Source organism: Elgaria multicarinata, chromosome 7, assembly GCF_023053635.1.
Source record: "Elgaria multicarinata webbii isolate HBS135686 ecotype San Diego chromosome 7, rElgMul1.1.pri, whole genome shotgun sequence".
NCBI classification, from domain to species: domain Eukaryota; kingdom Metazoa; phylum Chordata; class Lepidosauria; order Squamata; family Anguidae; genus Elgaria; species Elgaria multicarinata.
The window spans coordinates 36,117,971-36,143,365 of NC_086177.1; the positions used below are offsets into that span (position 1 = coordinate 36,117,971).

At 39.8% G+C, this 25,395-nt stretch overlaps 1 protein-coding gene across 8 annotated transcripts in view; it reads left to right on the plus strand.

Annotated features, from left to right (window-relative positions):
- The window catches only part of ATXN1 (ataxin 1), a 259,174-nt gene that overhangs the window by 183,685 nt on the left and 50,094 nt on the right, over positions 1-25,395 (plus strand). Inside the window, exon 6 of one of the 8 annotated variants that reach the window (XM_063130393.1) lies at positions 2,046-2,133. The exons of the other annotated variants lie outside the window; for them this stretch is intronic. The gene's annotated coding sequence lies outside the window, so the exon portion shown is untranslated. The remainder of the gene's footprint in view (positions 1-2,045; positions 2,134-25,395) is intronic. 8 annotated transcript variants of the gene reach the window in all.

Here is a 25,395-nt window from a genome sequence, read left to right on the forward strand (position 1 = left end):
ATCCCGAAACCATGGGGAAAATCAAAATTGAAGGGTAGGGCGATATCCTGGGGAAAGGGAGGGATCATCCCTTCCTGCTCCTGGGATGCCCTGTGCGTTATGTGGATGCACAGGGACGATCCCAGGACAATCCTCGGGATATCACCCCAACTAGACATGCCTTAAGCGTCTATAAGGTTGCCATCAGGGTATTGTGCTAGTCAGTATACTATGGCATCCTTCTCTAATGCCATGTTCACCCTAAAATGTTACAATATGTTGTGTCAGGCAAATAGTCCTCAAACAATATAGTCACATGTCTTTTATACAGGTAATAGCAAAAAGATTCCAAGTAAGGCTCCAGTGTGATGGGATAAAAAAAATACCATGTTACCATTGGTATGAACCTATTTGACTTTTACAGATATTTTATTGTGAGTGATTGGGTGATGGGTCTGCCTGTAACTCTTTTCCTCCAAATCATTGCTGGCTGAGAAATGTGATTTCCATGCATACACACCCCTTCCGCTATCACCAACTTTACTGTTGAGTTGTTGTATGTTGTCAGAAGCTATTTGAAGCAGCACACTGGGGCCTTCCCCACCAAAGAACCTATCCATTAGTAAACAGCCCAGCTGACGAACATCATGGACAGGCCTGGCTGCTTACTCATGAATAACTTTGCTGCATCTCTTTGTTGGTATGAACTCTGCACCCCAAAAGAGCAAGAGAAGATTTCAGGAAGAGTGGGGACAGCTGCTTCTCCCAGAAACACACCTTAAAAACACAGCCATCAATGTTACATAAAGTGAGAGTGAGCTCTTTGTTAAATAAAAAAAAAAAAATGAAAGAAAGTCCGGAGTTGTGCTTTAGAGCAGTTATCTTTCCTGCTGGGTTTTTCTTCTTCTCTGTACTCCTCTGAGGGGGCTTATAATACCAGATGTAGGGTGAGGAAGAGGAAACTATCAGGTGTTATGTGAACTCTGGGTATATGGTGGATAGACGGTGCTTAAAGTTAATAATACATGCTAGTGACTGACTATACTGTGTTTCACTCAGTGAGGAAGACACCACTGAAGCTTCTGGGCAAAATGATAACACAGGAGATTTTTTTTTTAATAACACTTCCACTTTTGGAGGAAGTCAAGTAAATGTGTTAACGCTAGTTTATTACTCCTCTCCCTGTTTCCCAGGATGAATACTATAAATTCAATCTTGTATTAATTAACTGAAGCAATTAGTAACTCACTTAAAGTGAAGCTGTAGGTTTATCTCTTGTGGTTAAGTATTATATAGACCTCCCTAGGGATATAATTTCAACTAGGAGCTGCACCTTTATTTGCACTCTCTTTGTGCAGTGGTTTGTTATCTAGGAAATCATTTTAAATAGTCAAATTAGTCCTCTACCATATACACCATGCAAATTCATGCTCAAATTTGGCCATTTTATAGGGTGTTTATGATTGATCAGCAGGATTGTATAAGAACATTGTACATTGTGCTGTGAAATAATTCCAATAGAATATGAATTAACTTTCCAGGTAGTTTGATCTGCTACGTCTTTTTTTTCTTGATAGTAAATGTGTAAGTTATGCATGCAGTGTGAAGTCTCTTTTAATTATGTTGCCATTTCGTAGGTATTTGGGGATAGTGGGACTTTAAGGAGCTTTTGTCTTGGCTTTAACTTGATTAATTTTAGTAATCTATTTCTGAGATTGAAAACCTTAGTTATAGCAATTCTGTCCCATCTTATACAATTTTGGATTAAATTCAGTGATATACATTTTTAAACCAACATAAGTAGTTTTAAACCTTTCCTTTCTGGATAATTTGAGCATATTCTGGCTGTAACTATACATGAGAAAATTGCTTGGCTGGGTAAAATGTAATACTCACTGTATTGTAACTGTACATAAAGCCAAAGTGCCATTTTTTTAAAAAGGCAGGTCTACTTCTTTTTAACAGCTGAATATTATGTGCATATATTCATTCCTGGAGTCTGAGCTTAAAGAGGTCTCTCTTAGAAGTTATTTTGAGAGGAATGTTTTGTTGTTGTTTTTTTATAGTGAACTCAGAAGCTAAAGAGCTCAGCAATCAGCATGCTTGAATGTCAGCCAAGACACTAAACTGGCAGCCTTCCATTCTGCTATTGATGTGAGTAAAATGCGTACTCACTTATTTGAGTCGGGGCATCCAGCTTTTACGAGCAGATGCTTCTGCTTTTTCCAGTTGTATGGAAACTGGGAAGAGGTGTATATGCAAAAGCAAAACAGAATCAATTCCTCAGGTTTAGTTCCTGTTCCCAGACCAGTTGAGACCTCACTCTTAAAATACTGTTGTGAAGCTATGTTCCCTTTTCTAGCTAACACTTGATTATGTCTTTTAACATTTTAACCATTGAATCTACCTTGTTTAAAGGGCCATAAATATCTCGTATTGGTATTAAGCTGCAGGAAAGTAAAGCTAATTGATGTTTGTATATATAGAACTAGACAAAGCCAATTGAAAACTATGCAGGGTATGATATAACCAATTTTGCATTTTCTTGGGGATTTGTAGAACATGAATTTGTGTATAATTGCCTCTTGGAAATATCCATATGCTGGTGTCCTAACTTCACAGGGTGAATTTAGCAGTGTAACATTGTGATTTTCTATGCAGGTTCTCATTATTACTGAGCAACATGCAGTAATAAATAGTGACAGAGGAAACAGATTTCTAAGGTAAAATACATTCAGTAGTTCAAAGAAATGTTATACAAATCTTACATGCTTCCAGAATTAAGTTGAATAACTTTTATTGGTTAGTACTGCTGAGTGTTCCAAAATAAACCTTACCTTCTATTACTGTCTTGCTTTTAGTGCATTTTTGGAGTAAATAAAAGAGTGAAACAACATAAGTTCCCAATATTTTTAGGTTTCTACAGTATTAGTAGCATTAACATGCTGTTAGCTAGCTACATGTTTCATTAGTCCAACACAGTTCACAAAAGAAAAGTTATTGCTTCTCCTATGCTGTCACCTCTGTTTTACTTTTAAGAGTTTGAAGTGCTTTAGAATTATTATCTCATTATCCTTCTAGAAGATGAAGTTAAGTCACCTCTGTTCCCATTTTTACAATGGGGAACCAAAGCTGCCCCAGGTCACTGGAAATCTTTGTGAATAAGGGGGAATTTGAACTTAGTAACAAGTCCTAGTGTACTGTCCACTGGACCACATTTGTTAACAGATGAAAGTCTTAAGAGCAATTCCAAATGGTTAAATAAAAAGGGACCAGAATTTATCTTTATTGCTATATGTGTTGTGCCTGAAGCTCAATTTTTCCTTCCTATATGATGGATGAAAGTTAGTAGCCCTGCTTCCAGAGGGTGGCAACATTCTTCTTCAGTATGTTCTCTTTTAATGCAGCAAGTGGTGGATATATCCTATCAAATAAAGTATTATGATTGTGAAAGGGAAATCGCAGTATAAAATGAGAAATTACAGGAAGCTATCATCCATGAAGCGAATAGAGCAGTCTTCATGTACCTGGTCATACTGCCTTGGAATTATGGGAGTTTCAGTCCAACACATTTGGCAGGCACTGAGTTGAGGAAAGACTGGATGACTTGAGGAAAGGGTATTATTGCAACATCTGGTCTGAATATATAAAGTTATCTTTCTTGTTTGCCTTCTACATATTTTATAGATCAACACTGAGTTTAAATCCAAGTTCTAGTTTTGAAGTAGAATGGAGGTGGTGATATATGTTATTAATAAGAATAGGAATATAATAGTCTTCATATTAATGTAAGATATGGTAAACGTCTTCACACAGCACATAAACTATAGAATTCGCTACCACAAGATGCAGAGAACGCCACCAATTTGGATGGCTTTAAAAAGGGATTGGACAAATTCATGGAGGAGAAGGCCATCAGTGACTACTAATCCTGATAGCTATGTGCTACCTACACTGTCAGAGGCAGTATCAGTTGCTGGGGAACATGGTCAGAAGGTTGGCTTTGCATTCATGTCCTGCTTGTAGGTTTCTGGAGCTAGTTTTGTAAACGTTTTACATCAGTATATTATGATCCTCTGATAAGCTGCATCCAACCTAAGTTAAAAGTTTGAGTCAAATTTAATTAACATTTGTAAGTGTGGGTGGAATACATTTGCTTTTGCTAGATTATGGGTTTGGGAAGATATATATGTAATTGCCACAGACTTAAGTGAAAATCCTTTGCATTCATCTTGAGGGCAAAACTATGCTCTTAATTTAACTGGATCACTGGGTGAGATATTGGACGTGTTTCCCTATTACAATTACCCACACAGAAAATCACAGCATTCTTGAAATGAATACTCCTATTGCCTAGTCATTTGTCAGGCGAACCTCTTAATAACAACTTGTAATTAGACAACTAATCCATTGGCATGAGGCAACACCCTTGTTTCAGAAGTCTGCCTAGGAAAAACATGCTTTGTGTATTTAGAAACTTACTTTGTTTGAATTTCACCTAATGGCAGTGGGTTTCACGTTCAACAGTATCAGTAAAATAATACCTTTATTACAATCAACCAGTGTTTATGTGAACCTTCGAGTTACATAGGATCCTGAGGAAAAGTTCTGCCATAGAGAAAAGAGAAAAAATAAAAAGAGTTTGGAAAATAATTGTTATGTAAGGGGTTTATGTAGGACAGGTATGGCGGAACATGTGGCTCTCCATATGTTATTGGTTTTCAACTCCCATCATCCCTTCATTGGGTGTGTTTGCTAGGGCTGATGGGAGTTGCAATGCAACAACATCTGAAGGGCTTCATGTTCCCCACCCCTGATGTAGGTGGTTAAATGCTTGTCAGTAGATTAAGATGGTGTTGAGTAATAATAGCTGCTGCTAATAGCTGGTAGGCTCTTTGTTTTTTTAAAAAACGTATTTTGGGAACTGCTGCTATTTTAAATACGTTACTAGAATTGTGTAGGGGTTTATGAGTCATTACTAGAAATAATATAGGTGACAGAGTAACATCTCAACAGTAGCTAGATACGGAAGATTGGTTACTTATTTAAGATGGCATCTGTTAACTTCAAAAGACAGAACAAAAATTTCCCTAAGTTCACCCACTAAAATCCCCACTGTGCTTTTTGTTGTTTACTTTTCACAGTTATTCAAGTGGCCAATAACTCCCCCATTCTGACTCTGAATTAGATCCAATTCAAATGATGTGTTTAAAAGAATTCCAAGATAATTCTAAACTAAATTCAGTTTTATTTGACCCATATTCTTGTTGAGCCCTGTTGCATTCCTCAAGAGCATAATGGGGACCTAGAAACCTTTCCAAATTCCCTCCCTCCCTCTCTTTCCTAAAGGTATCTTAAATTCTGCCATGAGTAGGCATAGCTCTACTGACACTGAGAAGCATGGAGAACACATTGGGCCTGTTTGCATGATTAAACAAGCCACTATGGCTTAAATAACCAATGAGGGTTTGTTTAAATAAGTTGCCATACCGGATGCCAGTAGCCCTCTTACCTGCTCAGGTACAGCTTGTCATCTGAACTTGGGCAGCGTGGTTTGCTTGAGGGTGAAAAAACCCTCAGATAACCCAGTCATGTAAACTGGGTGAATATCTGTGCTTCCCAACCCCAGCGGGTATTGCTGTGCATGCTTGTGGCAACGTCCAGGCCTCTCCTGAGGCCCACAATTGCCACAGATCCTCTCAACAGCCCTTTGCCAGGGTAAGTTTGTGAAAAGGGGGCAAACGGTCACTCAGGCGTGGGATGGGGAAAATCCTTCAAAGCAAACTCATTTTGAGTTGCCTTAGTCATTGGATTATGCTCATGGGTTTCATGCCATGGCATTTTATGTCTTGAACCCCCATTTTTGTTTTCCAGGCACTGCTCTGTCACCCCTGATGGCTCCATCTTGTTTGCCTTACATAGTTTATTCAGCTATTCTGACTTTAAACTTGCTTTTCATGCTTTCTCTGCCAAGTCTAATGCCAAAACACTCACAAATGCTTAACACTTTAGCAGATTTTCAACTCCAACTTTATATCCTGACTAGCACATTGTTTATAAGAATGTATACCACTTCAGCCTATTATATAGTTCTCTAAGGCTATGATCATAAACATACTTACTTGAATTAAAATTAATCTGGTTTATTTCCAAGTAAATATGATTAGAAACAAGATATAAATCTTTTTATATTGTATTGTGTATTTGTGCTTTTAACCTGTTGATTGTTTTACTATGATTTTAATTTTTGTGAACCGCCCAGAGAGCTTCGGCTATTGGGCGGTATAGAAATGTAATAAATAAATAAAATAAATAAATAAATAAAAATCTAGAATACTTTACTTACTGGTTGTGATATCTGAAAAGATTTTCTCTTTCCTATCTGCCTCAGCATGTCTTAAGAAAGGCTGCCTTGGTTCTTTTTGGCAACTGCATTTTGCCGGCAGCTTTATTGCTGTTATGCCAATAGCATTCAGCTGATGATGGAAGGGGAAAGGCACTAACCAGCATTGCTAAGTTAATTAACAGCAGTAGGAAATGATTACTACAATTCAAGTCATGGCTGACTGAATTGAACTTTTTGATAAGCTGTTCAGTTATTTAATGCTGGAGTCCCTCTTCAGAGTTCCTTTGTTCAAGAACATTGTGTGTAAGAATCAATTTTCCTTAAGCTATATCTTATATTTGAATATATATTTTAACAAATGTTGTTTTTAACTGTTTTACTTCTTGTATGTTTCCAATAATTTCATTGCAAGATGCCTTGGGTCTTTTTTTTAAAAAGAGAAAAGCGTCTAATGAATTGAAATAAATAATATTTCAAACTGTTATTTTTAATTGTACATTTTATTATGCTTGCAATCATCTGAAATATATTCTATATCCTCTTGCAGAGGTGACCAATCACTTTGGGTCAGTGAGCACATTTAGAATATTGGGAGAGTGCCAGTAGTACTTTCAAAAAGTAACTGTCATAGCAGGAGCAGGTACTTAGTAATTCACAAAACAGCTGCCATTATAAAAAACAGCCATTTTCCAGAAGGCCAACTGGTGAGGTAAAAAGAAAAGTAACTTTCCCCAGAACTTGTGTTTCTCAAACCTTCTTGGGAGACAATATCGAGGCCTGCTACGTAATCCACAAAGCTTTATTCAAGCAATAAACATCTCTTCTCACCTGAAGAGAGTCTAATCTCTAGAAACTTTCCCCTAGGCCAACTATGCAAACTAAGTGAGACAATTGTCCTTTGAAGAACAATGGAAAGCCCTTTCCCAAGACACGTTCAGAGAGACTAGTTCTGAGGCAGCTTCTGACGGGACGCCAGCCGGGCCGACTTTCTCTCACCTTCCTTTAGCTCCACCCATTTTAGTCTGCGGTGTACTCTAGGATCGGCTAACCTCTCCATGCTGTCTCCCTCGGAAGAATGTTGGCTTCCCACTGATTGTGTATTATTTGCCCTTGACGAGGTAAGCTCTGGAGAGGTTTCATTCCCAGCTTGTGAGGAGCCCATGAGAGCTTTCTCCCCCACTGGTACAGGCTGGCCTGTTTCTGGCGCCGACTCCTCTACTTCAGAGTCTGATTCTGATTGATCACCGTAAACACCTTCTTTCCAACCCAGGGGGAGCAGGGCTAGACATGACAGAACTTAAGTATAAGGCAGAAATAGAGTCTGACTCACGCTCATAGGCAAAAAAATAGCCATCCAAAAACCAGACAGAGAGCACACATACTACACTCACACTCAAACTCCAAGGAAAACACACACCACATCACACACACACAAACCCAGGCAACACACACACAACAAAATCCCAGTGTACATAGCCATACACATGCACAACCCCAGGCAAAACATACACTACACCCCAAAAAAATCAGTCAAGATAATTCATTAGATGCTTCCCCACCTCAAAAAAAAAAAAAAGAAAGAAAGCAAAAAACACACAGGGTCCATTCAGAAGACACCTTAAACCACGTCTTTAACCACAATGAATAAGGCTTTTTGCTTTATTCATCGTGGTTAAAGCCATGTTTTAAGGTGTCTTCTGAACGGGGCCACATGCTACAAGCAAAACACCTCCCTGGAGCCCCTGAGGATGGCCTTTGCAGTGCCAAACTTACCTTACAACGTGGGGCCCAGAAGCGTTCTTGGTAATAAAAATGGCGCTGGAGCTGTCACTTTGTTTTGCAGTGCCTCCCAATTGAACCAAAAACACTTTAATATTTTTTTTAAAAAAAATAACTACAAAAAAAACAAGAGGGGCAGGGACTACCTTGGGGACCCTAGTCCTATTGTCTTCTATCAGTTTTCCACTGAACAACCTTGATTTATACATAATAGCTGCAATCCTAAGAATATGCAGTGTACAGATGAGTAAGGGGACTATTGATGGGTGAGCTTTTCCCCCCTTTTAAGCATTTTCAATAGCAACTTCCACTTCTAAAAAGTCAGGCCATTTTTGAAACAGAATGACCTCTCCAAGATTAAGAAGTGGGGCTGCTACAGGGATTTTTTTCAAAAGAAAGCTCTCCTTGGGCATGTAGTTCCCTTACTCATGTGTAAATTACTTCTTGTGCATCATAACTGTGATTTGCCTGTATTGATTCTCATTTCCATCAAATTTTGTAAATGCAAAGAACAGAACCTCCTTACGCTATGACAAGGCAATTGTTGGTCAAAAACATTTTGAACTCCTTCCGGAGTCTTTTTACGCCCACATTCTTTCCAGATGTTTTTTCTTTCTATTTCTAACAATATCTTTTGATATGCTATGAAGTAACAGGTAGCTTTTGAAAGCAGACAAAGCTTTCATAGTCTGTGGGACATTGTGTCCACTGCCCAGGGGTTAATGAATCCCTCTAATCACACCCTGTTTGAACCATTCCTCTGTCTGTTTATAATCTGAAACTCACAGTTAAGATATCCATGGGTTGGATAGGAACTGGCCTTTTATTTTCATAATATGGTGCTGAGAAAATATGCAAGCATTCCTTTTTGTACATTTAATCTCTGTACTTGACTGGCAGCAATCTCTAACTGGCAACCAAGTTGTTTTGGGTAGACATTTTCCTGTTTGATCTTTTAACCTAATGCAACATCTATATAAAAGAAAATATTTCTTTGGATACATGATAGTATATATTGAGAGAGACTGCAATGGCTAAAGTCTTGGGCTTGGATGTTGAAAATCCAAATTCAAAGCCATGATCAACTACATAGCTCACTGGGTGGCCTTGGGCAAGTCTCTGAAATGGTTCAGTTCTAATGGCACCGTTCAAACCATAGTTTAGTGTTATATAAGAACCAAGCTGTTATGCCTGAACTGATTCAGTGACTTGCCCATAGTTTAGTGTTAAGTACACAAATTTTGGGCTTGTGTATTCCCGACTCCCCTCCTCCGTGCAGCTGCAAGGAAATCAGAAACTTCTGCTTCCATTTTCAATTAACAGTGGTTGTTTTTATGTCCAAACCACAAACTATGGTTAGCAGTAACTGTGGTTTATTGCAGCTTGGCCATGCTGGCTGGGAATAATGGGTGATTTAGCCCAACACATCTGAAAGACACCAGGTTAAGGAAAGCTGGTTTGTTGAAACAAGCCAGGATAATTAAACACAGGCCGGGATTGCATGTCACAGCAAGCCAAGGCTACGGAGAACCCTGGCTTATCATGATCGAGCAAGTGTGCAGATGCACGTTGCCTGATCGCTCCTGCGTGGCTGCTCCCACTTGCATGAATCTTATGTATGAATCAGCGTTTGAAGTTCTGTAGTTTCAATAACCACAGTTTTCTGCGTTTAGACATAATGACAAATACTTCCAGTCTCCTCCTTGCAGCTGTGGGGGAGTCACTTACACTAACTTACAGCTTAGCATTATGTGCAAAGACAGCCAATGTTGCAAATATGTTGTGCGTTCTTTCCGTCGCTTACTCTCATTCCATCCTTTCCTCTTGTTTGAGGAAACCATAGTATGCCTCCTAACCAAGGACTGAAATTATCGGTTGAAGTGGGTTTCAATACTCACTTTGGAATAAGCACTTCTGCATTACTTTAAATGAGACAAGTTGTTGTCAGCTTCATGGTAGCATATTATGAGAGTTTCAGAGGAAACCATTTTGTCTTTGGAACATTTGCTTATTTTTCTGATATTATGAAGGGCTGGTAAAATTGGTTCAGTTCCTAATTTTGAACTTTGCTGTGCTTTCAGTGTTAGTAACAGACTACAATTCTCATTGTCAATCCAACAAAAGTGGCTATAGCTTTACTCTCCTACTCAAGATAGGATAGATTACATCATGCCGTGACCTTTCCCATATAAGTAAAGTCCCTTATAAGTAAAGAGAGAGAGAGAGAGAGAGAGAGAGAGAGAAGTGCCCACTCAGCACAAAACGTATACCTCCCTTAATGCTTTGCCTTTTGAGATGTTACTGTGACATTTCAAGACGTCAGAGTTTTGAGCAGGCTCAAGGGCAGTGCAAGGAGGAATTCAAATAGCCAAATTAAATTGCTAAACAGTTTGAAAACTAATACCTGCTAAGAAAAATGAAGAGAAAATGAGAAATTTCATCCCACCCCAGGCCCATTTAAAATGGTGTTCTTCATATATTGTTGGAATTTAAAAGTGAATTTAAAAGCAGGGAGAGTGCAGTAATACCAATAGAATGTTGAATCTGTTGTTCTTTTACTTATTAGCAATAAAGGTTCTTACAATGATGCTGCTGAACATTGTTTTTTTAAACAACTGTTTAATTCTCTTTGTCCAAAATACTACAGTGTACTTAGCTTTTGTTTAAGAATCAAGATTCAAACTAATATTTTGTAAAGCAACTGCCTTCTTTTTGCTAGAGCCAAACTTAGCAAGTTATTCAGACCTATATGCAAATTAGAATCCAGTATTTGATACATGGCTATAAAACTAAATAGACATTGTTATAAAAGTAGGGGGTAGAGATGCATCCTTTGGGGGGTTTGATCTTTTAGTAGCACTAAATTTTAAAATATAAAGAAGGAAGAAATGTAGTCTTTAACTATTACATTTTATTCATAAAGACTGTAAAGTACTCGCTCTACATTCTCTTTTATGGATCACTTTTTTTTATTCTGTTGCTGTTGCAACAAGGAATATAAAGCCATCTTGCAGCTCATGACATCTGCTTTCATACTTCCTATTAATTACTTCAGTTCAGGTCTGACAGCAGAGCTTGCCGGAGTACATACAAATCTTGACTTGCTTCAGGGTAATAAATAATGTCATAATAGCTTTACTGTAATGTTCAGGATGTGTGTGGTACTATGGTAAGAGATTAATATTTGGAGTTGTACTGCATTGAAATTAAATATGCTGTACACACATTAATATATGCTACACTAATGTAGCAATTTATATTCCCAGAGAAAGTTACAAGGAACACCAAACCAAGTTTTTCTACCATAAATTCTAAGCGGGATGATGGTTGCTTTTGAGATTTGTAGAAGATGAGACAAACAATTAATGGAAGTCTGTGGTTACAAAGTAAGAGACAGGCATCTCTGAAATAGTTCCTCTCTCGTTCTCTGAGGCCAATTCTTTTTCATGTCTTATGGATGGGTTAGGTCAGGGGTGGGCAGAAGGTAGATTGGGATCTACTAGTGATCGACAAGGTTTCCTGCTAATTCCTGCTTATTTAACAATAGCAACAAAAGCAAAATAACAGCCCGCCACCCTACAAAATAATACCGCCATAATGAGGAAATCTTGTGGGGAGGTGGGGAACCAGGAGAGGAGTTTTGTGTGGAAGGACTCTGATCATTTTAAAACAAATTCCAGTTCCTAGGCAAGATCTCCACTCCTGCTTTATAACGCTTTATAACTGTATTGACAACTGTTGGAGCCCATGACGCATTACATACACTTTTTTCAAACCACATTCAAAGTGTTATATCCTGCTTGGTGTAGATCTGGCCCTAGACTCCGAATTCTTTAGTTCTAAGTATGGTATATGTTTTTTTGCTGGTGGATCTCAGGGTTCTAGTAAAAAAAAAAAAAGAAGAAGCCTGAAGTCTGCCCACCAATGAGATAGGTGACAGAATAGTCATATGTCCCCATATATAACTGGTTCGCCTCCTATCTAGAGGGTCGCTCTTTCAGCGTGTCGGCTAACGGCAGCTCGTCCTCCTCCTTTCTCCTTTCAGTAGGGGTTCCGCAAGGCTCGGTGCTTGGCCCGCTGCTGTTTTCTCTATACATGCTGCCCTTGGGTAAACTTATTCAATCTCATGGCCTCCAATATCACCTGTATGCCGATGACACACAACTATACCTCTCATCTCCGGAACTTTCTCCTGATGTCCACGATCGTATCTCAGCATGTCTTTCAGATATCTCAGCCTGGCTGCTTCATCGCCGTTTGAAACTCAATATGGCAAAAACTGAACTGCTTGTTTTTCCTCCTAAACCTTCTCCTCATCTCTCATTCTCTCTTACTGTCAACGATGTCACGCTTACTCCGGTCAAGGAAACTCGTAGCCTTGGCTTTATATTTGATTCCTCGCTCTCCTTTATTCCTCATATCGAGGCAGTAGCTAAATCTTGTCGTTTCTTCCTGTATAATATTGCCAGGATTCGACCATTTTTGTCTGTCTCTTCTGCCAAGACTCTCGTTCACGCACTGGTTATCTCTCGGTTGGACTACTGCAACCTCCTCCTCTCTGGCCTCCCCTCATCTCACATCAGTCCGCTGGTCTCTGTCCACCACTCTGCTGCTAAGATCATCTTCCTGGCCCGCCGCTCTGACCATGTCACTCCGCTTCTGAAATCTCTTCATTGGCTCCCAATTCATTCCAGAATCCAATATAAACTTCTCCTGTTGACCTTCAAAGCTTTTCACGGTCTAGCTCCTGCCTATCTCTCCTCTCTCATCTCACACTATTGCCCCGCTCGTGCTCTTCGCTCCTCTGATGCCATGCTTCTTGCCTGCCCAAGGGTCTCTACTTCCCTTGCTCGGCTTCGTCCATTTTCCGCTGCTGCCCCTCATGCCTGGAATGCTCTTCCAGAACACCTGAGAACTACCAACTCAATCACAGCTTTTAAAACACAGCTAAAAACTTTTCTTTTCCCTATAGCTTTTAAACTTTGAGTTTGTTCTGACTCTATACTGTTAGCTTCACCCTTCCCGGTGCCTGTTTACACTTCCCTGTGCCTGTTTGCATTCTCCTTCCCTTCTTATTGTTTACTACAACTTTATTAGATTGTAAGCCTATGCGGCAGGGTCTTGCTATTTACTGTGTTATCTGTACAGCACCATGTACATCGATGGTGCTATATAAATAAATAATAATAATAATAATATAGTCTGTCTGTTGCAGGTCCCCTCATTTATGTTCTTGGGGACAGCTGCCTCAATTACTATTGGGGCTGTGCTGTGGGCAGTGATCAGTGGTGTCCTAGGAGCTGTGAACCTGGAATCAGGGGCAAGCTAGTACTGAGAAATGAAGAGTAAGTCAGAACTAAAAGTCTTCACCAGGAGTCAGAAGATGGGACCAAAGGATACTGCCACACACCAGAACTCAGGAAGACCTACTCAAGAAGGAAGTAAACTCTCTTACACTTTTTCCGGTCTACCTTTCTGTAGACTTATTGATCATTGGTTACATTGCTCTATGCATTTTTTGTCCTCTGGTGTCTCTGGTTGTGTAGTGTCACACCTACTGAGATGCAGGACATAGATCAATTTTTCCCCAGTTAATTGAAAACCTTTGGCCATATCCAAGATCTGGTGGTCTCACACTGCGCTATATGTTGGCATATAAATAGATGTATAAAGCAAATTCTTCTGACCTGCATTAATAGCATTCACACTTGGCTCAAATAATGCATGAGAAACTCAAAGGTACTTTTTAGGCTTACATTCTAAGGTTGTACAGATTCCGATTTTAAAGGCTCCCTCTCCTGCCCAGTAGCCACATGCATAGTTTGTACGGGCAGGAAAGGTGACAGGTCACTGTAAGGAAGAGTGGGGGCGGGGAAGCCTCACTGAGTCAGTTCTAAAGATACCATGATATTTTCTTTTCTGATAATATAATGCTATTCTAGGAACTTGCAACTTCCACTTTAACTTCTTTAACTGCAAGAGTAACCAGTACCATTAAATATACTTCTCTTTATAGATCAGCTATGCAGTGGTAAGGAACACTTGCAGGAATAGTTTCTTAACTGATTCCAGATATAGCATTTTGCAGCTTTTACTTTAACCTCTTAAAGTGTTGCACATTAAGGTACTTCTGGAGGGGGTGGCTCTTATTCCTGTTTGATTGAGTCTTTCAACAGAAGGAATTTTAGAAAACATCTGCTGTGTTTCTCTGTACATACAAGCTCTTGTCTTTGCCTCATCCGGCACCGTTTTGCTTTGTGAAGTTTGTAAGTGACAAGGAGCTGATCTTACATTTTGATTTTACTTGAAAGTACTGTCCATTGATTTTTATAGAACCCACTTCTAAATGTCAATGAAAACTACGATCTTAATAGCCCAGTTTAATCTACAATTGGTAAAAACACACAGACATACACACACCGCATATCACATCTTTTATTTCCTTAATCTATCTTGGGCGTGTGAAATAAGCATGCTGCTGTGACGAGCAATTACATGAGCATTTACAGTCTGAAGTGGAATAGAGTCTGTGTTATGAGTGAACTTGTTTTGCAACGAACATTAATAGTTTCTTGTGCATTTCCTAGGAAAGATAATTGCTTTTCAACACAAATATAACTGCTGTGTTATTGTTTTGGCAGATTTCTTGCTCATTCCATATTATTCCTTGGAGACTTATCTCTCTCAAATTTTGTGTTCCCATGAGAACTCAGTGAAAGTGTTGATATTAAATGGAGAAAGTTAATGCCACCTCCATTTTTGTTTTCAACCATGGATTTCATTGTTTCTTTTTAAGACTGAAACCACATTTGCATATTAAAAAGCTTTAATTATCACTTGGGAATCTTCCTGTGCTTAACTAATGCACATTGTTACTGTTCACAAGATATGTTTTTCCTATATTAAATATGATCATATCCTATTCTGGCTAGAGTGGAAGAAGAAACTGTGTCACTTGCATAGAGATGTAAAATTTCTGGAAATTTTGAAGCCATGGAAAAAATGCATTTTTTTCTGTTTTTTGTTTGTTTTGGGGGGGATAGAAACTTTCAGAAATTTTTTAAAAATGCAATATTAGCACTTATTACAGATTGAAAGTCTCTTTGTTACTTTAGGAACGTAAATGTAATTATGTACAAGTTGGTTTGGCATAAAATGATCACATTTGGTACATTAAAAGTATAGTGTAAGTCGGAAGCGACTGAACCGAATAAACAACAACAAAATTCAAACAATTATTACAAATTGAATTTACTTTTTTAAATTTTTACTTTTTTTGGTAACAAATGAAGCTACAAGCTCCTGAGTTGTAAGGAACGCCTGAACTGTAAGGAACCTCTTTGGGTTTGCCAGTTTATGAGTAGCAGGCAAAAACAATTTAAAAAGATGAAGAAACCATGAACAAAGAAAATTATTTATGACTCTGCTAGTTCTCCACAGTGTCAAGCCATCATAAAGCACCCATTCCCAGAAAAAAAACTGAGAAAAAGGAGGGACCAAAATTCAATGAATGTGCATGAAATTTAATCAGACTCATTTTCTGAGCTATTGCTGTCACTATTAGTTTCAGTCTCTGCTTCAGTGGCAGTGCCCCCTAGAGGCAGAAATGAATCTAGCTCTTTGAGAGTTGTAGTCTCAGTTTGCAACCTAGGACTTGCTTGTCCTCGGTGCACAGAAATTGTAATAATCTGATACTGTACATATTTTTAGAAATCATTTGGAGAAGTAAATATATGAACACCTTATCTTAAACATTTTATTCAACATGCTAAAATAAAACATTCCATAATCCATTTTTTCTTCTTTTTTTCAATTTTTGAGGAAAAAACAAAAAAAGGCTTTGGGAAAAACTAGGTGTATCCCCCTGAATTTTTCCATTTCCCCCCCAGGCCTTCACATCTCTATACTTGCATACCCCAGATGCTGGTTCATAGCGCACTTTGACTAGATTAAAATGCAGCCCCATCATATGGTGGGCAATTCTACTTTCTGCACTGTCTTCCTGCCTATCTTTAGCAGACAAATAAATTACTTTATTTGAGATAAGAATACTTATCAGTTTTTCTTTTCTGTGCCTTCTTGGTTTCCTTTGTAAGGATTAAAATATTGCTGTATTCTTCAGCATGGATGAATGTATCCAGTATTTCAAATGAACAAGAACAGTGCTTAGTTAGTAACTGGGAATGTGGAAAGGAGGGAAAAGGACACAGTCAACCAACGAGCACCTTTCTGAATTGCAGGCATGAAAGAAAAAGAGGCGACAATTCCTTGAAATAAAAAGAGGTAATAGGAAATCATTATGACTTGTACCCATTGATAGCTTTATTCTCCATGAATTTGTCTTATTTCCTTTTAAAGCTGTCTTAGGGGGTGTCTTCACAGGGCTGGGTTGGCAACACCTCCATCTGAATCCCCACGCTTTCCTTCCTCTGGTGTGGCGTTGGGCAATCCTGATGCCAAGGAGGGAGCGTGAGGTTTCTGGGTGACCATCCGGGGAGCGGAGCCATCCTTGCCCTGTTCCTGGTGGAAGGTGACCAATCACAGGTCACCTTCCACCAGGTACTGCCCAGATACGCCTCTACTGTGGCACCGGAGCAAGGTGAGGGGATGTCTTGATGCCATCTTGCACATCCTCACCTTGCTCTGGAGAAAAAAGTTGGGTTAAGTCCCTGACTTTTTTTCTCTGCAGTTTTGGCAGAAAGCCCCAAGGTGGGTGCACGTTTGCAGTGGCGTCGTAGAATCGACGCCATGCCACCACTCACCCACCCCAAGGCTTTCTGAGCATCTAGATAGCCCCCTAGTTGCCATCTATCAGTCACCCTTTTTCATACCTTTGTAATTTTGCATTGCTGCTGTTTTTATCTGGTTGAGCTTTTATATTGTATTTTATATTATGGTTTTATACTGTTGTTTTATACTTTGAATGTTTTTAATTTTTGTGAACCGCCCAGAGAGCTCCGGCTATTGGGCAGTATAGAAATGTAATAAATAAATAAATAAATAAATAAATAAATAAATAAATACCTTCGCCAGCTCTACAATGTGCTTTTTGAGGTGTAGCATCCACAGCTATACAGTATTCCAGGTGGGAAAGGCATTATTGTATTGTTAATCTTATTTTTTTACTCCTTTGCAAATGATCCCTGATGTGAAATTTGCCTTCTTTACACCAGCAACCCCAGCTTCACTTTACTGGTCAGTCACTGTCAGCTCAGATCCCTATCAGTGCTCACATAAACACCCACATTAAAGGCAACTTTGCAAATAGCTCCTCGGTTTTGCTTCACCCGCCCCTATTTGCACCACCTCCCACTCATTCCTCAGCCAGAAAAAGCCCTACAGAGCTAGTTCAGCTTCTTCCCTTGATGTTAGGGAGCTATTTACAGCTTGTAGTCTTTCCAGTTCCTTGGGCTAGAAAAAGTATCTTTGAGCTACCCCAGCTGCCTCTTCTCAATTTAAACCACCAGCGGTGCAACATGGAGGGGTGGTGGTGGTTAAGCCCCGGATGTTCTCTTTAACCAAGAATCTTTTCATGGCTCTAAAGAGATAAACAACCTACTGCACAAGCCTCCAGGAACACTTTGGAAAGAACACTCTGGTGGCAGCAGAGAGAGGGGTAGAGGGCCACTTGCTACTGACCTCTGGGGCAATTTTTATTCAAGCGTGAGCTAAGGAGTGGCAAATTGCACCTCTGCCCTTGGAACAGTAGATTCTTCAGATGCAGGATATGTGTAGAGATGGGGTGGGGAGGGATGAGATCTTGTTTTGGGTGACTTGGTGCTTTCTACACAGTCTTTATTATCAGACTGTTATAGCTCAACTTTACAGCGCTTTCTCTTGCCAAAGTAGATGGTTATAAAAGACAGTGCACCAGTGGAGGAGGAGCTCATGGAAAGGGAGGCTTGCTTCCAGCCCAGGGCAAAGAAAAGATGGTGGAAAATGTTCACAAAGAAATGACAGCTGCTTCTCGATGCTCTGGGCGACGTTATAAGGCTTTGATTTCCAGTGCTGTCATTCAGGTGTTCGTTGTTCAGTGCTAAAATGACAGCATCCCAGAGGGTAAAAGAAAGGCATGGCTGCATAGAGCAGAGGTTCACAATGCTTCATTACAATCCTTGTTGTGAAAATAGCCATTTGGCAGAGTTACTTGGCTGTGAGACAGATGAAATTCATTCTAGGAGTTGCTCTGGGTCATCCAAGAATCTACTTGCAGTCTTAACAGTGCAAAGCAAATGAGCTGTGGAAGAAACAAGACTATCTATGATGATTGGACAGCAGGGCGATGAGTAGCCGTTTTAACGGCAAATGTCATGCTGCCGAAATGTGAACCGGCACTGAATGCATGAACAATTACCTTCCTACGCAGCCTTAAGTAGCACTTTTCAAGGCTGGCCAGTTGAAGACAAATGTAGCAGGTGAAGATGTTTTACATTTCAATGTAAAGACTAGGAGCATGTTTGCACCACTTTTATATATGGGAGCTGCTTCTCCCACTAGTCCCTATCTATATTTTTCCCACTCCCAAAGCTGCTTTTCATTTGGGAAAAAAAAAACTGTTGGGGCTGTCTTGCATGTATTTGAGTGTAAGATGCCATTTGCCCAGATGGATGTGGGAAATGTGCTGAAACTGGGCTGTGACACCTTTCTTTACCATTAGAATGAGCACGGTACTTTGTGCAGCGAGTGCAGGATGGGAAGTAAAGAGAGTCCTTGTGGCAAGCTGGTGGCCTCTAATCATCTAGGCTTGTTTCCAGGTCTGGTGCTATGTTTATGAACTCTCCAAGGTTGTTTTCCTTTCGTTTTCAACCCCCCTCTACTACAGCCTCCCTATTCAGTCTTGTTGGCTACTGTTTTCTTCTTTTATGAAGGCATGGCATTTTCACAAGCAGAAGAGAAGGGAGAGGGCTCACAACAGCAGATGCCTTTCCTATCCGCCATCTTTATGTGATGTTTTTACACAAAGGCTCACCTGGGAGAGTCTCTGGGCCCTATTGTCTATGACAAAAGCCCCAGTATTTGTCCAGACAGGCCAGCTGCAAACACAAAGCATGACAGCATGTTCTGTACTGTTGTAATAAAATTCATGCTGGTATAAGCTTCTCTCAAACTTTATGCATCTTCATGGTAGACATCCAAGTCTTTCTTGTTGCATGTAATTTTGGAAAGCATTTTGTGAACAGTAGGTGTTACTTTGAATAACTTTGTAAGACTTTAATTCGTACACTATGCTTATACCTTTACAAGGCTCTGTAGCATAAAGACAGGAAGGAGCTGCTGCACCCTCCCCACGCCACCCCTTCATCCATTCTTTTGCTCATGCTCTTTTCCCACCCATGTTCTCTGGGCCATGACCATGGCAGACAGGGCAGGAGAGTTTCAGAGGGACTGGGGAAGGGTAGAGTGAGAGGTTCAGCAAGTGGAGCAGCATAAGACCCAATAAACCAGGTGCTGCAAATTCACCTACTAAACAAGCAGCCAGTTCAATGGCAAGTTGGACTGTCAGTGTGATATTGATAAGGTTACAACAATACAAGTAGAAGCCAAAACCTCCATAAATTGAGTAATGAATTGATTCTAGCATGTGTATACTTCAGCCAAACTGAAACAATGAATATGTTTGAATTGATATAGTGAGGAAAGTTTCGTTCCTAGCTGGAAACTGCTATCATGCTTGGCATAAATGTAAACTGAGTAGTCCTAATAGTTTGTCCATCTGTGTGAAAGTGTGAAATGTGCTTTCATTTTGACAGGTTTTTAAATAAACAGGTAAGAAAATCTGTTGGACACAAGTTACTTCTAATTCTGTCCATGCAGCATGTAAATAATGCTAGTAGACTCTCACATCTGGAGCTTATGACAGTGTTTTTGCTACAGATAGGGAAACCAAGCAGATCGGAGAAGCCCCAAACACTTTCAAACAAGAAAAGGCTCTACTTCTTAGTGAAGCTTTTCTTGAAGGCATATCCAGCTTTCATCACTGTATATATGGTATGCCATTCAAGAAGGATATGCACAATTCTGATTTGGGTGCCATTCCAGTCTCCCTTCTGTGCCTAAAATTATCTCACATTCTGCCGATAGTATGAGGCACAAAATCAGTTTTGTGGATCTTTGAACCGGAAGTAGTAAGATACATTTCTCAGCTTATTTATTTATTTATTTATTTTATTTATTACATTTTTATACCGCCCAATACCCGAAGCTCTCTGGGCGGTTCACAATCATGCAATCCTCGAGATTAAAATGAATAGTATTTAGTCTAATAGGTTATTTCACAAATGCTGGTATTAAAGGCAAAACTGAAGTACCTTGGCCACATAATGAGAAGACAGGATACCCTGGAGAAGAGGCTGATGCTAGGGAAAGTGGAAGGCAAAAGGAAGAGGGGCCGACCAAGGGCAAGATGGATGGATGATATTCTGGAGGTGACAGACTTGACCTTGGGGGAGCTAGGGGTGGCGACAGCCGACAGAAAGCTCTGGCGTGGGCTGGTCCATGAAGTCATGAGGAGTCGGAAGCGACTGAACGAATAAACAACAAAAAGCATTGTAAGCCGTTTTAGAAAGCTAACTTTTAAAGTTCACCTTTCCAGAACATAATTATGTATGTACTGAAAGCATGGGGGGGGGGTGTTTTTTGTAGGAAAACAAACATGTAGGCTTGGGAATATAACATCACATAAAAACACATTATATTACACCCACACAGATAACAGGATAGAGCGGAAATGCCATCATCTGTCTTTACAGCAATGTGAATAGCACTCATCACTCTCTTGGTTGGAGGTTACTCCCATCTTGCCACCAACACAATAAACTTGTGATGCAAGGATTCTGAAACAGTTTTTTGGTAACCACAAAAATCCTAACAAGGTAACTCAGGGAGTTTTGTGGTTCATGTTCTTGTTTAATACATTCCATTAAAAGTCAGAAAGTCTTAACAAGAGCTCCAGACAGAACATGGAACAGTCCACTTTAAAAGAATAGCACATATACACTTAAGGGCTGGCATCCAGTCTACTAAATTGAAGGCCCGGGCAAACACAATTTATATCAAAGCACTTCTTTTTTGTCTTGACTTAAAATAAATGTTCTTTCACAGAGCAATCTTCTTTGAGTCCTGCAAATAAAAAGCCATGTTGTGTTTTCACGGGGAAGCATGTTTCTAAGCCAAGCATTCTTCACATTTTCCTCAGGATTTAGTCATAAAAATCATGCTGGATGTATTGCAAGTATGAAATGTGTGCTTATCTGATAAAAGGCAGGGATTCTGTTTTGCGGCAAAACTCTCCATAGAAACATTTCTTTGCCACAGTCAGATACAATATCTCAAGTACCCAGCCTCTTTGTCTGGTATTTCGACTTCAATATGGAAAAGGAGTGAGCTGAACTATATGGATTTCGAACAGGCTTTAGTGGAACAATTTGGCTTTATAGCAAGTAACTGTGTGTTCTTGAGAAAGGTCAAGGTATACTGTGCTTTGCTATTATGTATAGTTGCAAGCTTGTACACAAATTTGTTCTCAAATGAGCTAAGCAGTATGGTTTTGCTCTAGAAGTTAAGAGCGTTTCTTTTAAGACGTGTAAGAAAGGCAGGTGGGGAAGCAGTAACAAGTTTGCGGCATACTGATCAATATATTTATAAGGTGATACTCTCCATTTTAAGTGTGCATTCATGAAATGAAAGGGACTTATTCCTAGTTAAAGGGAGGAGAATATGTGCCAAATGAATAAGCAGCAGAGGTAAGGAAAGGATACTTGACTTTTTCATAAATCCATCAAAGAAAAAAAAAGACTCTGAGAAACTATTTAAACCATCTGAATGAATACATTGTTGTAGGTTCAAGCACAACTCCTTATATGGAAGTAATCCACAGCTTCTCATTCTCTGAAGCATGTACTAAGGTTGATTATATATTTAGTGATAACAGATATTGTTGATTCAGATATTGATGTTATCCTAAATCAACAGTCTATGTTTATATGATCAGGAAGTCCTGAGGTATCTTAGCCACACAGCTGCTTTTTACCAGTATGGAAGCATTTCCTTTTATTTAAGACTAGCTGACATGCCCGGCTTTGCTTGGGTCCATGAATAATGTTTATAGCATTTATTTGATATAGAATAAATTTCTATGCAACTTATTCATTTTTAGGTTGGTTTTTTTTTTTTTTTTTAGTTTGGTTGAGTTAGTAAATTAAATTCATTTTTGCCCCTCTCTTACCCTCACGACAACCCTGCAAAGTAGGGTCCTAGCCCTGTGAGGTAACTTTAAAACAAATTAAATTAGTTTCTCCTCTCCCTCTCTCAATGCCTGGCCAGGGCCATCTTGAAGCTGTCGTCATGATTTTCCTTGCCCCCACAGAAAACAAAAACTACAACTCCCAGCATGCCTTTTGCCCAGAGTTGTGACCTCCTTTCCTTCTGCTTCCAATGGGGCCAAAGTAACTGAGGTAGCCAATCCAGGCACTCTCCCTTCAGGCCCAGGATAGTGAGCCGTTTCCAGATGATGGCTGCCACAGCCTGATAAATCTTCCCTCCCACCCAAGGCTATTGAAACAGAAGAGTGAATGGAGGAATGACTGACAGCTAAGGCTAGAATAGAATGGTGGGTGGAGTTAGTGGCAGTTGGGGAAAGTCAGTTAGTGGGGGCCAAGTTAGGACTGAGAGTTAGTGATGCCAGTACTACAACTCCCAGCATGCCTTTGGAGGCCCTCAGTTGTCCATGTCCTCTGAGAGTCTCATTCCTCCTCTTGTGGCTGATGCTGCTCCTTGACAGAGCATCGAGGAGTAGCATCGCAAAGGAGGGGAGGTAAGCGGCTGTCAGTCGACATGCACAACTCTGGCCAAGTACTGCTGGGACTGCCTCACTTCTCACCCACGAAGTGCTCCATCAGGAGCCTGTACTGAAGGGCTGGGACTGGGCCGAGCACTTGCCCCCGTTCACGAAGCTTGTTTCTGGGCATTGATGAATGTGCTTCCCTTTCCTCCCTCCCTCCCTCTTAAGGGTGAAGGGAGTTGCGCTAGTCTATTGATAATTTTAGTCACCCTTTTCCACACTTTTTTAATTTCTACAATCTCCTTTTTTAGGTCATGTGACCAGAACTGTACACAGAATTCCAACTGTGGTCACACCATAGATTTGCATTAGGGCAGTGCGATATTGGCAGTTTTATTTTTGGTTTCTTTCCTAATTATGCCTAACATGGAATGTACCTTTTTCACAGCAGCCACACAGCAGGTCAATATCTTCAACAAACCCCAACCCCAAGATCTCTTCCTTGGTCAGTCACTGCTAGCTCACATCCTATCAGTTTATATATGAAGTTTGGATTATTTTGCCCCATTGTCCATCACTTTACACATGCTTACATTGAACCACAATGACCATTTTGATCCCAATTCTTCCAGTTTTGAGAGATCCTTTTGGAGGTCTTTGCAATCTCTTTTAGTTTTAACCACCCTAAGTAATTTGCTGTCATCAGCATACTTGGCCATCTCACTGCTCACTCCTAATTCCAGATCATTTATTAACAAGTTATAAAGCATTGGTTCCTGTGTGGCCCCTATCCCCTATCCTACTATTGGGAAATTTTTACCATTTATTCCTATTCTCTGCTTTCTGTTCTTTACCCATCTTTACTCATCCATAAGAGGAACTCCCCTCTAGTTCCATGACTGCTTTGTTTGCTCAGGTGTTTTGGTGAGAGACTTTGTCAAAAGCCTTTGGAAGTCCAAGTAAGCTATATCTACTGAAATAACCCTATATACATGTTTATTGGCACTGCCAAAAGAATCTACAAGGTTAGTGAGACAGGACTTACCTTTGCAAAAGCCATGTTGATTCTTTTTCAGTAGGGCTTGTTCTTCTGTATGCTTACTAATTTTATCATTATTCATGCTCTCCACCACTTTACCCAGAACAGATGTTAAACTAACTGGCCTGTAATTTCCCTTACCTCCCCTGGATCCCATTTTAAAAATTGGCATTACATTGGTCATTCTCAACTCTTGTGGTATAGAGGCTGATTTCATGCACAGGTGTCTGTCCTACATTTTCTGCAGTAAAGGCAGTTTAAAATAATTTGTGTTCCTTTTGTACTCCTCATTTGGGCAACACTTCTATGTCCTGAAGGACACCTTCTTTTCTCTAATAGTTTCCTTTACACTGCTCATTAACCATGCTGGTAAACTCTTGGACTTGGTGCTACCTTTCCTAACCTGTGATATACTAGTGTATATTATTATTGTGGTTTTGAGTAACCCCCCCCCCTTTCAACTTTTTATCAGTTCCTTCATTTTAGAGAAGTTTGGTCTTTTGAAATCAAATGTGACCATGTTGGGCTTTCTTGGCAATTTTCCACTTAAATATATATTAAATCTAATAGCACTATGGTCACTGTTTCCAATTGGTTGTACAACACTCACATCTTGCACTGAGTCTTGGGTGACACCACTGGGTGATACAGCATTATTTCCATAATCAACTGTTCTAGGGCATTGAGAAATTTAATCTCTTTGTCATGACTGGAACATTTCTGTTTGCTTTACTGAGGAAGCCCTTTGCCAACTGGAGCTTCCTACCCATGTATACATGGAGCACATCACATGATAGTACATGGAGTTCCCCACATGAAAATATTTTTCATGTAGGAAATATAGTTGCTTGTGAAGTAGCCTTGAGCAATGGAGAGGAGTCTGTGCTCTTATAGTATTCAGAGAGCATGTGTGTGCAGGCCCCAGAAGTAACAATTGAATCAAGCCTCACACAACGTTAAGTGCCATTGAAGACTTGTGGCAATAACAAAACAAGCTGGATCTATCTTTGTGAGAACTTGCAGGGAGGTTAATTGGATGTGCAAGATACTCATCTGTGTTTACAAAGGGTATGAGATTTCATTTAGGGTGGAATGATCTATGAATCTGTCAAGTTTAGCATCTTGAAATAAGTAAACACTGTTCTTTTTTTGGCAAAGTAACTTTTTTTGTGCTGCTATGCACTTTGACAGCTGTCGTTAGGAAGAACTTGTCTCAGCAGTTATCTTTTTAATTCTTTTTTTCCCTTAGTGCTGAATCAATTTTGAAAGGATACATAAGAAGAGCCCTGCTGAACCAGACCAAAGGCCTATCTATGGCAGCATTATGTTTCCCTCAGTGGCCAACCAGATGTCTATGGGAAGCCCAGAAGCTTCTCCTCCTCTTTTTCCCCAGCAACTGGTGTTCAGAAGCATGCTGGATCTCCAGTCCTGGAAGCTTCATATAGCTATCATGAGTAGGCTTACCCTCCATGA